Source organism: Protopterus annectens, chromosome 6.part0 (genome assembly GCF_019279795.1).
Source record: "Protopterus annectens isolate FY-2018-M chromosome 6.part0, PAN1.0, whole genome shotgun sequence".
NCBI lineage: Eukaryota > Metazoa > Chordata > Ceratodontiformes > Protopteridae > Protopterus > Protopterus annectens.
The window spans coordinates 27,906,790-27,921,455 of NC_056737.1; the positions used below are offsets into that span (position 1 = coordinate 27,906,790).

The 14,666-nt window shown below is 46.6% G+C and overlaps 1 protein-coding gene across 5 annotated transcripts in view; it reads right to left on the reverse strand.

Moving 5' to 3' along the window:
• HECTD1 (HECT domain E3 ubiquitin protein ligase 1) overlaps positions 1-14,666 on the reverse strand; it is a 4,301,832-nt gene that overhangs the window by 4,178,615 nt on the left and 108,551 nt on the right. The window lies entirely within an intron of this gene.

Below are 14,666 nucleotides of genomic sequence, written 5' to 3' on the forward strand. Positions count from 1 at the left end.
GCTCTAGCCAATTCAAGGATTGTAGGGTAAAGACAGTGATGGGTATAACAGTTTTTAGAGTTTGTGGCGAATTTAGAGATTTTGTTATAGCAGGTTTCTATTTTAGAGCTGATAGAGGACAGATTCTTTAGGAGAGGGGCTCCATATAATAAGGAAGGGAGAAGATACGTTGTGGCCAGTGTATGCCTGCAGAGTTAGAGAGAAAGCGATTGTTCCTGTACAGCATGACTAGCTTTTGGTGAGTTTTCCTAATATTTTGTTGAATATGTATATCAAATTTGAGGTGTTCATCAGTGGTAATACCAAGTAGTTTAGTGGAGAACTACTTCTATAGGTGAACTGGTGTTGCTATAGACTTTGAAATTGTTTTTGTCACTGGAGAAAAACTTTGTAGGAGGGAAAAGTAGAAGCTTTGATTTATTTGTATTTAGAGAGAGGTGGTTTTGGCACATCCAGTTTTCGGTTGTTGAAAATGCTATTTGGGTTTTCTTTAGAAGTTCAGAGGTTTGAGGCAGAATAATAATAATAATATTTTATCATATGTTTCAATAGTCCATCTTTTATTATTTTGTACTATTGTTACCAGTTTTAAGTACATATTGTTCATTTAGTCTGTTTTATTCAATTTTTTAATTATCTATATATTCTACAGATGTATTTTATCACATGGCTTTTATCTGAATTTTGATTGGATGTTTTCGTGTTTAAAAAAATAACTGCTATTCTGTCTTTGTTGGTCTGATGAAGCGGATGTTATTCCGAGAAAGCGCTTACCTACTACAATAAAGGACATATTGATTTTCACTGCTGTGTGGAACCTGATTATTTTTCTTTTTAATGTAGAATTGTCTGCATTTTGAATAATTTCGGTATTAGGAATGGCAGAGTCAAAGTTATTGAAGATATTAAAAAGCATGGGGCCAAGAACAGATCCCTGTGGTACTCCAGTTGGGGTAGGTAGGAAGGAAGAGATGGGAGCGCTTCTATTTGACTGCCTGTGATCTTTCGGACAGATAACTTGAGAACCAGGATATAATGCTGGGTGAGATGCAAGTTGGAGAGTTGACAAAGAAGGTGTTTGTGGGACACAGCATCGAAAGCTTTAGACAGATAAAGTAAAATGGTGGATACTAAATGTCCAGAATCTCGGGCCTGGTTGACAGTTTCAAGGAAAGAGTAGAGCGGTTTTAATCTGGTAGGGATTGCTCCTTAAGCCAAGCATGCCTTCTAAGTATAGACCCAGTTACAGCAGCCCTGCAAGATGCCTCTAGAGAATCAAAACCACATTGCAAAGCATGTTTTCCAACTTGTTCTGCAGAATGCAGTAAATCCTGTAAATCCTTATTTTCAGCACAATCAGGAATCATCATTTCTGTTTAAGCAATCCAATAATATGCTGCTGATACTTTACCATATGAAATTGGAAGTTTAAGGCCCTAATGGCCAAAGTTGCAGAAGTGTATACCTTCTTACCCCATCTATCCAGCGCCCTGGAGTCTCTATCAGAGGGGGTAGGATTTTTGGCAGTAGTGGCTTTAACGCCCCTTGTGCCCCTGTGAAATGGTCTCGGGATCCGCAGTAGGATTTTTAAAAAGGAAAGTACAGTTGTGTACACTTACCATAAATGTAGATGTTTGAGTGTATTCACTGTTGCAGTCATTACATTTGGGTAATCTGCAGGCAGGTTGCCCTCAGGTGGCCTGAATTCCAAATTCTTGGGGCCTGCGTCGGTTGCCGTCTCCTCTTCCATGACGTCAGGTAGTTAGGGATATAAAACATGCAGCCGATGCCATTTTCTTTAGTTTTTCCTTGCCCCAGATGTCAGGTGCCCCCAAAAAGGTAGCAATATTATATAAATATATCTATATACATGCATCAATATAAACTACCTTCATCTACAAGCAAATACACCACATAGGCTGTAGGAGATAGAGAAGGAAAGATAAACTGTAGAATGACAGGGGGATGGCGGGAAGGTAACCTGGACTGCAACAGACTAACATCTACATTTATGGTAAGTGTACACTACTGTACTATGTTCTTCGTGTTTCACTGTCACAGTCATTACATTTGGGTAGACTCCCACAGCTATGGTTGGGAGGCTGGAGCTAAACAGCATTAGGTGCGTCTATAAGGCCCTGCAGTGGCAAAGCCTGCCCTGGACTTAGAGTAGAGAGGCAAATGGTAATGCTTTGTAAAGGTGTGAACAGAACAAGTGGCAGCCTCTAGAATGTCTTTGGTTGGTGGTACTCTGAGAAAGGCTGCCGAAGTAGCTGCAGCTCTGGTGGAATGAGACCTAATGCCCATGGGCACAGGTTTACCATGGTGTAAGTAGCAGAAACGGATGCAGTGGCTTATCCACTTTAAAATTGTCGGCTTTGAGACAGCCTTTCCTTCTGATCCTGCAGCATATGACACTAGTAATTGCTCAGTTTTTCTTAGAGCTTTTGTCCTGCTCAAGTAGAATCTTAGCTGTCTGTGTACATCCAAGGAATGCAGAAATTCTCTCCTGTTTGTTCTGCAGATTTGGATAAAAAGTTGGCAGATGAATAGTTTGGTTAAGAGCCACACTGGAAACCACCCTTAGGCATTAAAGTAGGATTTGTCCTCAGACATCCTGTCTGGGTAAAATATGATAAAAGGCTCTACAGCCATGAGGGCCCGTAGCTCTGAAACTCTTCTTGCTGAAGTAATTGCTATTAGCAGAGCTGTCTTCCATAAGAACTTTATATCAGCGGTAGCGGCTGGGTCAAATGGAGGCAGAGTGAGCTTTTCCAACACATAATTGAGGTCCCATGCAGGTAATGGTGATCTTCTAGGAAGCCTTAGGTTTTTGGCTCCTCTAAGATGCTGCTTTAGTAAAGAATGAGAAAAGATAACTGGCTCTGTATTGTAATGAGCCGAAATGGCAGAGGCATAGATTTTGATTGATTAGAAAGATAGACCTTAGACAAGCATCTCAGTTAAGTATTGTAATATCAGAGGAATAGGTGGTTCTGCTGCATCAGTTCCTTTTGCTCGATTCCAAGCACATAATTCTCTTCCATTTGTCAGCATAAGATTTTCTAGTACTAGGCCTTCTGGCTTCCAAAATGACATCCATCACCACTTTACTGAGAGGTGTCGTTCATATGATTACATGATTAGCCATGCTGCCAGGTTCAGAGTCTGTAGTTGTCTGTTCAGGATCTGATTGTTTTGCTGGAACAGTAGGTGTGGTCTTTGAGGCAAGGTCCAAGCTGGGTACTGAGACAAGTTCCTTAGGTTTGGGTACCAGTATTGGCGGGGCCAGTCCGGGGCAACTAATATCATTCCTTGGCTTCTCTTGTCCGACTTTTAGGAGGACCTTGGCTAGAAGAGGCAGAGGAGGAAAGGCGTAAACTGACAGGTTTTTCCAACTGAAGGATAGGGCGTCCACATTCCATGCTCGTCTGTGATGACTCCTTATGCAGAATCTTTTCAATTGACAATTTTGAGGAGAGGCAAATAGAGCTATGTCTGGGCTCCCCCACTTCTCCGTTATCATGCTCAATACTTGTAGATTTAGTTTCCACTCGTGAGGATCCATCAGGTTTCAGCTTAAATTGTCTGCCAGACTGTTCTGTTTTCCAGGCAGGAATTGAGCTTGAAGATTTATATGGTAGCTCAAAGCTGTGTCCCGCAGTGCTATGGCTAATCTGCGAAGGGGGTATGAGTGTGTGCCCCCTTGCTTGTTTATATACTACATGACTGTGGTGTTTTCAGTCTTTATCAGTAGTTGTCCTGAATGAAGTAAATCCTTGAAGGCTGTTAGGGCATTTTGAACAGCTAGCATCTCTTTTTGGTTGATATGTAGATGCATTTGATTTGGTGGCCATATGCCCTGAATGCATCTTCCTGCCATGTGGGCCCCCCCCAGGCATAATCTGAGGCATCTGTTGTTAAGGTTTGGCTGGCAGGGGGTAGAGTGAAGGGTCATCCCATGTTTTGGTGACAGGCCTTTGCCCACCATAGAAACTCCTGTTGCAGGCAGGGGATGAGAAGAATTTGTTTCCAGACTGTGTGAATGTTGATTCCATAAACTTTTTAGGTACCACTGAAGTTTCCACATATACAGTCTTGCATATACAATTAGTAGGATGCAGGATGCCATGAAGCCCAGAGCCTGCAGAATTTGTCTTGCAGAAGACTGGGTTTTTGTTGCCATCAGTTTGAAGTAAGTAGTCAGTTGTCTTTGTTTGTCTGGCGTGAGGTAAACCATCTGGGCAGTCGTATGCAAGCTTGCACGCAGGAATGTTATCTTTTGAGAAGGTACCAGTTGTGATTTCTTTTAATTTATTGTGTATCCTAGGCATGTTAGAAGCCGTTTCACAAACACCATGTGTCGTAGAAGAGTGTACTTGTTCTCTGCTTGAATGAGGCAGTCGTCCAAGTAAGGATATACTTGAATACTTCTTTGTCTGCAAAATGCAATTGCTGGTGCCAGGCACTTTGTAACGACCCTGGGCGCAGTAGATAAGCCAAAGGGCAGTGCAGGGAAAGTACAGTTTTGTACCTACCATAAATGTAGATGTTAGAGTGCTAATACAGCTGCAGTCATTACAGATGGGTTCTCCTGCCGTCAGGCGGGTCCTCGGTCAGCCGAATTCCAAAGTCTAGGTCCGGCGTCGGTTGTTGTCGCCTTCTTCCCTGACGTCAGTGCGACAGGGTTATATGACACAGCCAACGCCATTTTCTTCAGTCTTTCTTGCCCCAGATGTCAGGTGCCCCCAGAAGGAAGGCAATACATAATTTATATATCTATGTATAGTCATGCAATGCAATATAATCAAAATTCAGTAGTTGCAAGCAAATACACCACAGAAGGATAACCCAAACAAGTTTTATGAGGAGGAGTTAGCCAACAGGCCTGTACCAAGAGAGGAGGGAGGGAAACCTGGACTGCAGCTGTATTAGCACTCGAACATCTACATTTATGGTAGGTACAAAACTGTACTATGTTCATCGTGCATACAGCTGCAGTCATTACAGATGGGTAGAATCCCAAAGCTACGCACAGGGTGGTAGGCACTAGGTGGAATTAGGAGGAGCCAGAATGCCCTGCAACACAGCAGTGGCAAAGCCTGCTCTTGTTTTGGAGTATAAAGGTAGGTGGTAGTGTTTAGTGAAGGTATGCACCGAACTCCAAGTGGCTGCCTCCAAAATATCTTTGGTAGGAACTCCTCTGAGGAAGGCTGCAGAGGTAGCTGTGGCCCTTGTGGAGTGGGATCTGATGCCTGTAGGAACAGATTTACCATGAAAGGAGTAACAAAAACGTATGCAGTGGCCTATCCATTTTGAAATTGTCTGTTTGGAAATTGGCTTCCCTTGAGCTCCTACAGCATAGGACACAAAGAGTTGTTCTGATTTCCTAAACGGCTTTGTTCTGTCCAAATAGTAACGCAGCTGTCTATGGATGTCGAAGGAATGTAGCAGCCTTTCCCCTTTGTTTTGAGGATTGGGGTAAAAGGTAGGCAAGTGTATGGCCTGATTTAAAGCTACCCTGGATACTACCTTAGGCATAAATGACGGGTTGGTTCGTAAGGAAACCCTGTCCTGATGAAAGATGAGAAAGGGCCGCACAGCCATGAGGGCTTGTAATTCCGAGACCCTACGAGCTGAGGTAATAGCCAGAAGGAAAGCTGTTTTCCAGGACAAATATTGCAAATCTGTTGAGGCAGCTGGTTCAAAAGGAGGCAATGTTAATTTTTCTAGAATGTAATTAAGATCCCAGGCTGGGATTGGTTGTTTCCTTGGAGGTCTTATATTCTTAGCCCCTCTGAGGAACTGTCTTAAGAGTGGGTGAGAGAATAAGGGTGGATCAGTATTGTATTCTGCAGAAATGGCTGAGGCATGGATTTTAATGGAGGAGAATGAAAGTCCACTGTTCAGCAGCTCAGTTAGGTACTGTAATATCTGAGGCAAATTCAGTTTTCTAGGATCCTGGTCCTTTTTCTCATTCCAAGCGCAAAACCGTTTCCATTTTGCGGAGTATGTTTTTCTAGTAGATGGCCTTCTGGCTTCCAAAATGACATCCTGTACCTCCTTGGAGAGTAGGGTCTGTTGTGGTGTTAAGGAATTTTCCATGCAGCCAGATTGAGTGTTTTCAGCTGACTGAAGAGTTTTGAAGCTGTGCTGAGTCAGGAGAGGCATTAGAGGTAGGGTCCAGGGAGGAGAATGTGTTAGGCTCCTCAGGAGTGGGTACCAGTGTTGTCTTGGCCAGTCTGGAGCAATCGGTATCATCTTTGGTCTGTCTCCTCTTGTTTTCAAAAGCACCTTGGTCAGTAGAGGAAGAGGTGGAAAGGCGTAAACTGTCCGTGCTGCCCAACTGAAAGAAAGGGCGTCCACTCTCCAGGCCTTTGGATGAAATGTCCTTGAGCAGAATTTTGTCAATTGGTGATTTTTGTGGGAGGCAAAGAGATCTATGTCTGGCCTTCCTCAGGCTTGGATTATCTTTGTAAACACTTGAGGATGCAACTTCCATTCGTGAGGGTCTGTCATATTTCTGCTTAGATTGTCTGCCAGCGTGTTTTCCATACCTGGTACGTACTGTGCTTGAAGCTCGATTTGCCCTTCCAGAGCCCTGTTCCAAAGTGACATGGCCAGCCTGCACAGGGGGTATGAATGTGTTCCTCCTTGTTTATATACCACATTACTGTGGTGTTGTCTGTTCTTATTAATAATTGCCCTGGATGCAGGAGGTACTTGAAAGCTGTAATTGCATTTATCACTGCTAGCATTTCCTTTTGATTGATGTGAAGGTGCTTTTCCTTTTGGGACCATTTGCCCTGAATGCACCTGTCTGTCATGTGTGCCCCCCAGGCGTAGTCTGAGGCGTCTGTTGTGATGACTTGATTTGCTTGAGGTTTGCAGAATGGTAGACCTGCGTTTGTTTGGCATGCTTGAGCCCACCGTAGAAATTCCTTTTGTAAACATGGAATTAGTGGTATTATTGTTTCCAAACTGTGGCTGTGTTGAGACCATAGGTTTTTTAGGTACCACTGAAGTTTCCTCATATGCAACTTTGCACATGGGATTAGAAGAATGCAAGATGCCATGAGTCCCAGAGCCTGCAGGATATTCCTTGCAGTTAGCCTGGTACAATTTGCTAGTATCTTGAAGTACTGAGTTAGTTGCCCCTGTTTTTCTGGCGTAAGGTAGGCCATCTGGGTGTTTGTGTCCAAGTTGGCACCCAGGAAAATTATTTTCTGAGATGGTGTTAGCCTGGATTTCTCTTTGTTGACTGTGTATCCCAGAGAATTCAATAACTGTGTTACATAAGCCAGATGCTCCAGAAGTATGTGTTTGTTGTCCGCTTGGATCAGGCAGTCGTCCAAATAAGGGTATATTTGTTTCCCTTTAAGTCTGCAGTAGGCAATTACTGATGCCAGGCATTTTGTGAATACTCTGGGTGCAGTAGATAAGCCAAAGGGCAATGCAGAGAACTGATAGTGGATTGAACCCTGCAAGAAATCTGAGGTATCTTCTGCAGCTTTGTCTGATTGGGACATGCAGGTATGCCTCCTTGAGGTCATGTTACCAGCCAAGACCCCTTGCCCTGCATGGGAAGAAGCTGCTGTAAGGTGAGCATCTTGAATTTTGGTACGAGTAGAAATGTGTTTAGGATGGATAAGTCCAAAATGGGTCTCCAATCGGTTCCCTTCCTTGGTACCACGAATAGTCTGGAATAAAAACCTTGACCTTGTTCGTGAGTAGGTACCTCTTGAATAGCTTTCATGTCCATGAGCTTTGAAATTTGTATTTGAGCCTCTGCCCTTTGATTGTGTGGCAGGTTCGGCATGCCTCTCATTTTTGGAAGAGTGTGAAAATGAAATCTGTAGCCTCTGTTTATAATGTCCAGGATCCATTTGTCTTTTGTGACAATATGCCAATTTTTTGAAAATAATGTCAGCTTTCCTCCCAAGGCTGCTGCCACTTGAGCCTTGTTTGGCATGCAAAGGGGAAAGTCATTGGGTTTGTTTTCTGTATTGCTGTGCACTGTCTTCGCCACCTCTTGATGCTGGAGGTTGCCATTGTCTGCCTCTATATGATCCTTGAGATTGTCCTCTGCCCCTTCCGCGTCTGTATCTACCTCTTTGGGGCTTGTCCGTGGCTGGAAAGGACCAGTTTTTTGTAGGCCAATTTCTACTAAAACGTGGTGGTTGTACCTGTAGAAAAGCCTTAACAGTTTGCAAAGATTTAGCTTTTTCTTCCATTTTCCTTAGTATTTCCTCAGCATTAGTACCAAATAATACATCCTTTTGTAAAGGAGCATCTAGTAATTTAGCTTTGGCATGATCAGGCAGGGTTTGTTCCCTAAGCCAGGCATGTCTACGAATGACTGATCCTGTAACTGCAGCTCTACTTGAGGCCTCTAGAGCATCATAACCACATTGTAAGGTGTGCTTACCCACTTGTTCTGCACTATGCATCATATTCTGCAACTCCTTCAGATCTGGTTGTTCAGGTTGTGACATTTTATTCTTTAATTGTGATAACAGAAACTGCTGATATTTAAGCATATGGAACTGACAATTTAAGGCCCTCATGGCTAGAGTGGCCGAGGTATATACCTTTTATCCCCACCTTTCTAAGTATCTAGACTCTCTTTCGGAAGGTAATGGATTCTTAGCAGCAGAGGCCTTCATTCCCTTGGGACTCTGAGAAATTGATGTGAGTTAGGAACTCTGTAATACCCATCAGGCTTGACTGGGGCTGGAGGCAGGGAATCCGGATTAAGGCAAGCCTCCGAATAAACATCATCAAGTATGTCCAAGACAGGAGGTATCGCCAGAGGTCTGTGCTGAGGTAGCAGAAGAAATTCCCTAAGCCTTTTCTTTGAATCTGAAAAATCCTGGCCTTCCCAATGGAAGTGTTCCCTCAAGGTATGCAAGGTTTCCACGAATGAGAAATCCTCTGGGGGGGATACAGAAGGAATGGACTGTTCTGCATCAGAATCTTCAAAAGGAGAGTACGAATGCTCCTCTTCATCAGAATGTTCTGAAATAATGGAGCCCTGGTCAGAAGAGGGAGATTCTTCCTCCACTCTGGGTCTCTTGACCGGTGGGGGTTGGGAACCCCTGATAAGAGTAATTAAATCCTCAGCCATTTTGAGCATCTGCTTTTTAGGCATGGGGCCTGTAGATGGGCCCTGTGCAACAGGCCTCTGGGAGTGCATGGCTGATTTAGACTTAGTAAAGGCCTTGATGGAAAAGGAAGAAGGTCTGAAGACACCATGGGTGGAAGTAGATCTGTCCACATTAAGAGGCTCAACACTCACAGTGGCTTCGGTAGCTGTAGTCAGGGTGTGGGCCGAGGAACCTGCGGTCTCGGTTACAGAGGACACCGCCAGAGAAGTCTCGTCGGTAGTCAGGGGCTGCGTAGGCGCCTCACTGAGAACCGGACCACGTGTAGCCGGTTTTGGCGTGGTGTCGGTGGAGATCGCGGGCCTCGCGTGTCGGTCTTTGTCCTTGCGTTTTTTGGACAAAACGGTAGTCGGAGTCTCCGACGACATTTTATAGTTAAAAGCTTTACCAAAAAAGTGCTGGGCGAACTCCGCCCGATGCTTAATAGTGCGTTTATTAAAGGTAGCACAAAAGCGACAGCCCGAGATGTCGTGGTCTAGGCCTAAACAAGGAATACAGAGGGAATGGAAATCCTTATGCGGTATTTGCTTCCCACAAGAAATACAATTGTTAACTTTGTCTGACATCGGTCTGAGGCAAAAAAAGTTTCCCCAACGGGGTACTTAGCTTTAAAGAAAACTTTGGTTTCCAAATTTTCGTAATTTCAGGAACTGGCCGACCGGCACTTGCGAACTGCTTCTGCTTCGGGCACCGCGCGGCAAAAAAGACTGAAGAAAATGGCGTCGGCTGTGTCTTATATACCCCTGTCGCACTGACGTCAGGGAAGAAGGCGACAACAACCGACGCCCGACCTAGACTTTGGAATTCGGCTGACCGAGGACCCGCCTGATGGCAGGAGAACCCATCTGTAATGACTGCAGCTGTATGCACGATGAACATCTGTAAGTGCTGAGATCCTGCCCTGAAACAGAGATTTCTTGCATGATTCCGACAGGAATGTGGAAGTAAGCCTCTCATAGATCTAGGGTGGCTAGCCAAGCATCCTTGGATAACATAGGTAACAGCTGCTGGAGGGTGAGCATTTTGGAATCACCAGGAATGTGTTTAGAATGGAGAAATCAAGGATGGGGCACCAGGTGCCCTCTTTTCTGAGTACTAGAAAAAGTCTTGAGTAGAAACCTTGGCCTCTCTGTTCTGCAGGAACGTGCTCTACTGCCCTCAGAGAGAGCAGGGAAAGGACTTGCATTTGGGCCTCTGCCCACTGGTTTGGAGGTAGATCTGAGAACCCTGTTGGGGTAGGAAGGGTGTGGAAAGAAAAGTTGTATCTCTGGGACACTATGTTGAGAACCCAGCAGTCGTTGGTAATAGTGGCTCAGGTGCTTGCGAGAAAGAACACTTTTCCTCCTAGGGGTAAGTGAAGGTGGGCAGAGGGAGTGGGTGGGGGAGGTAAGTCATTGTGAGTTCTTACCATACGGGGGTGGCTTAGAACTCTCTGGTTTAGAAGTGGAGGTAGTCCACTGCTTAGATCTCTGCATTCCCTGTGGCTGCTGTCTGGGGGTTCTGGTTCCCTGAAGTCGGGGCTGGACTGGCTTAGTGGGAGCAGAAAAGGACCAGTGCTTGGTGGGACAATGCCTGCTGAACCTGGGTGGCTGGACCTGTAAGACATCCTCAACTGTCTGCACAGATATTGCTTTTTATTCCATCTTTAAGACCTCTTCTGCCTTAGTGCCAAATAACTTGTCTTTGTGCAAGGGGGCATCCAACAATTTATATCTGACATGGTCTGGCAAGGGCGGCTCCTTAAGCCATGAATGCCTTCTAATGACAGACCCACTGTCTGCTGCCCGGCAAGAAGCTTCTAGGGCATCAAAACAACAGTGCAAGGTGTTTAGTTACCTGACCTGCACAATGCATTAACTAAACTCTTCTGCACAAGCAGGAAAGGAAGATTTTTTGTCTGAGGAGTTCCAGGGTATGTTGCTGAAATTTTAGCATATGGAATTGAAAATTTAGTGCCCCGATAGCAAGAGTAGCTGAGGTGTATACTATTTTACTCCATCTGTCTAGTGCTTGGGAATCCCTATCTGAGGGGGTGAGATTCTTAGCAGAGGTTGCTTTAATCCCTTTAGGCCCTTGAGAAATTACCTCAGGGTCAGCAGTAGGATATTTAAAAGGAAATTTGTGAGAGTCAAGGACTCTATAGTACCAGTCTGGTTTTTTGGGTGCAGGAGGGAGGATGTCAGGAGTCAAGCTGGATTGCAGGAAAACATCCTTCACAACATCCAGGACTGGGAAATGGCCAAGGGTCTGTGCTGTGGAAGATCTAAGAATTCCCTAAGTCTCTTTTTAGGCTGAGGGTAGTCCCGACTCTCCCATTGGAAATGCTCCCTTAAGGAATGAAGGGTTTCCCCAAAGGAAAAATCCTTTGGGGGAGAGGTGGAAGGGATGGAATCCTCTGCATCAGAATCCTCAGAAGTAGAGAGGGGTTGCATGTCTTCATATTCAGATGCATCAGAGTCATTTGCTGTGATATACCTTCCTGGTGGAGGACTTATGTGCTGCCACGAGGATGGCTTTGACTGGTGAAGAGATACCGGGAGTCCTAACTAGGAGTGGAACTGGAGCAACCAAGCTGCCAGTTTCAGACTGTCCAGGTTTGGAGTTGGCAAGTCCAATGGATGGGAGATGAGATCCGGAATGGGATCTAGAATCCAAGGGTGATTCACAAGGTGAGACCACAGGTAAGGGAACCAAAATTGTTGAGGCCAGAATGGGGCAATGAGAATCATCTTGCTCCCCAACCGCGAGGCTTTCTCTAAGAGTTGTATCATCACTGGAAGAGGAGGATAGGCACAGAGTAGTCCGGGTGGCCAAGCGCACACCAGAGCATCTCTTGGAGATTCCCCTGGTGGGGGGATTAGAGCGAAGAAATTGTCGCATTTGGCATTTGATGGAGATGCAAAAAGATCGCAGCTGGGTTGCCCCCATGTTGCGAATATCTGCTTCGCTACTAGAGGATTGAGAGACCACTCGTAGGGGGTAAGAAGGGTGCGGCTGAGCTTGTCCGTTGGATGTTGGTCCTCCCCGGAATGTGCATTGCAATCAGAAAGCGGTTGGTGGAGATCGCCCATTCCCACACTCTCATGGCTTCGCGGCAAAGAGTAGAAGATCTGATTCCCCCCCTGTTTGTTGATATACCAGACCACTGACATGTTGTCCGAGTGAATTGCAATCCTTCCTGCGGGTAGGAAGCTCTGAAGTGCTTGCAACACCAACAGCACCACTCATCTCCAGAACGTTGATATGCAGGGAGGTCTCTGTATTGTTTCACGTGCCTTGGGCTGTCCTGCCTGAGTAATGCCCCCCACCCCACCCGAGGCGGGAAGCGTCCGTGGTCACCGTGGCGATAGGGGGAGAGGTGCAGAAGGGACGGCCCATATGGAAGTTTGATGCTTGCAGCCACCATAGTAGCGCCCTTCTGCAAGCCTTGCTGATGGCAATGGGATGGTGGAGAGGAAGGGATAGGAAGGACCATTGCACTAACAGAGTCCATTGCAGGACTCGCATGTTCAAACGGGCGCATGGAAGGAGTGTAATCGCTGCTGCCATGGAGCCTAGTGCCCTCAGGATCAATTCCGCTGATGAAGCCTCTGAATGAAGGATAGCCCGCACATGAAGTTGAAGATTTCTGATTCTCTCGACAGTTAGGAAGGCTCGCAAATCTCTGGTGTTTATTCTGGCACCTATAAATTCTATGATCTGTGTTGGAGCCAGTAGGGATTTGCCGACATTGATAGTAATGCCTAGTTGTGGGGCTAGATGGAGAAAGAAGTCTCTGGCCGAGCAAAGTAGATGCCTTGTTGGTGTGGTCAGGAGCCAGTTGTCCAGGTACGGGAAGACCTGAATTCCCTGGAGTCTCAGGTGGGTCGCAATCACTACTAACACTTTGGTGAACACCCGGGGGGCTGTGGTGAGGCCAAAGGGAAGGACCCTGAACTGGTAGTGACTGGCTCCCAGCTGGAAGCGAAGGAACCTCCTGGATTGTTTGTCCATTAAGATGTGGTAATACGCATCCTTGAGGTCTATAGAGCACATCCAATCGTTCTCCCTCAAAAGGGGGAGGATAGATTGAAGAGTGACCATTCAGAATTTTTCCTTGGTTACTGACCGGTTCAAGCGGGAAAGGTCTAGGATGGGTCTCAGATCCCCTGTCTTTTTTGGCACCAAAAAGAACCTGGAGTAGAACCCTAATCCGAGCTGGTCTTGGGGGACGGGCTGGATGGCTCTTTCTTAGCAGCTGCTGTATTTCTGTGGCTGCGGCCTCCCTGTCATCGGGTGGTACATCGGGGGGGTTCTTGGATTGGGGGACATGGAGAATTGGTATTTTGTACCCTCTGGATATGATGCGAAGCACCCAGCGGTCTGTTGAGATGGACTCCCATGCCGCTAGATGCTTAGAAAAACGCCCCCCCGACTGCCTCCAGAGTGGAGCAGCCGGGCAACCCCTCAGGGCTGCTGCGCGGGCCGTTCAGAGAAAGGTTCTCTGGACCCGAAATTTCACAGAGCCCCTCTGCCCCTGGGGCGACGTCCTCCCTGTCCACCTCTGCCACGGTAGGACTGGTTGTCCTGAGCTGGTTGGGAATGTTGTGATTTTCGGAACCACATCTTCTTCTGGCCGTTTTGGTTCCTTGAAAAGGACAGCTGGGGAGCAGAGAAGCGGACTCCGACGGCAGACAACGTCTTCCCGTCCTTCTCGCTCTGGACAAGCGTCTCGCGAACTGTTTTGCCAAAAAGGGCAGAACCAAAGGGGCGTCAAGGACGCTTTAAAGGGCTCCGTAAAGTCGCAATGATGGAGCCAGGCCTGACGTCTCATGACTAGGCCTGCTCCGCTGGCCCTAGCGGCTCCCTCTGTGGCGTGGGACAATAGCCGCATAGAGGTGTTTGAAATAGATCTCAGAGTGGCCATTCGGGTGGAGTACAATTGTTTATCCTCCTCCGACATGGACTCGGGGGGATGCAGCGTATTCTTTGATAAGATCCCTCTACATCCTGATGACATGTGCCATATAGTTCAGAGACTTTACTGAGAAGGTCGCTGAACTAAAGACTCGCTTCCCTAAGCGATCCATCAAATGGGACTCTTTGCTCGGTGGATGGACTGAGGGACTCTCCAGAGCCAATTTCCTCTTTGTGGCTGCCGCCGTCAACATGGCATCTACAGGGGGGGCCTTACTCCAATGTGACCAGTCTGAGGGGGGGGGGCAAAGGATCCTATCCGGTCGCTTGGGTATTGGCTCCACGGTGTCCAGATCCTTCCATGCCCTGGTGGTAATAAGGTCCACCAGGGGATCGGCTGGAGGGGACACCCAGGAGGTAGATGGGCCTGCCTCGAATGCCTCCAGAAACACGGACTCGTCAGAGGAAGACTTGGGGGCAGACCACCCACCTCTGATTCTCAGCATCTCCATGATGTCTCCAAAGGAGACATCCTCAGGGGGTGATCTTGTGGAGCCTTCCCCTTCCTCCAAGTAGAGGTAGATGCAGCCCTGGTGGAGTGAGATC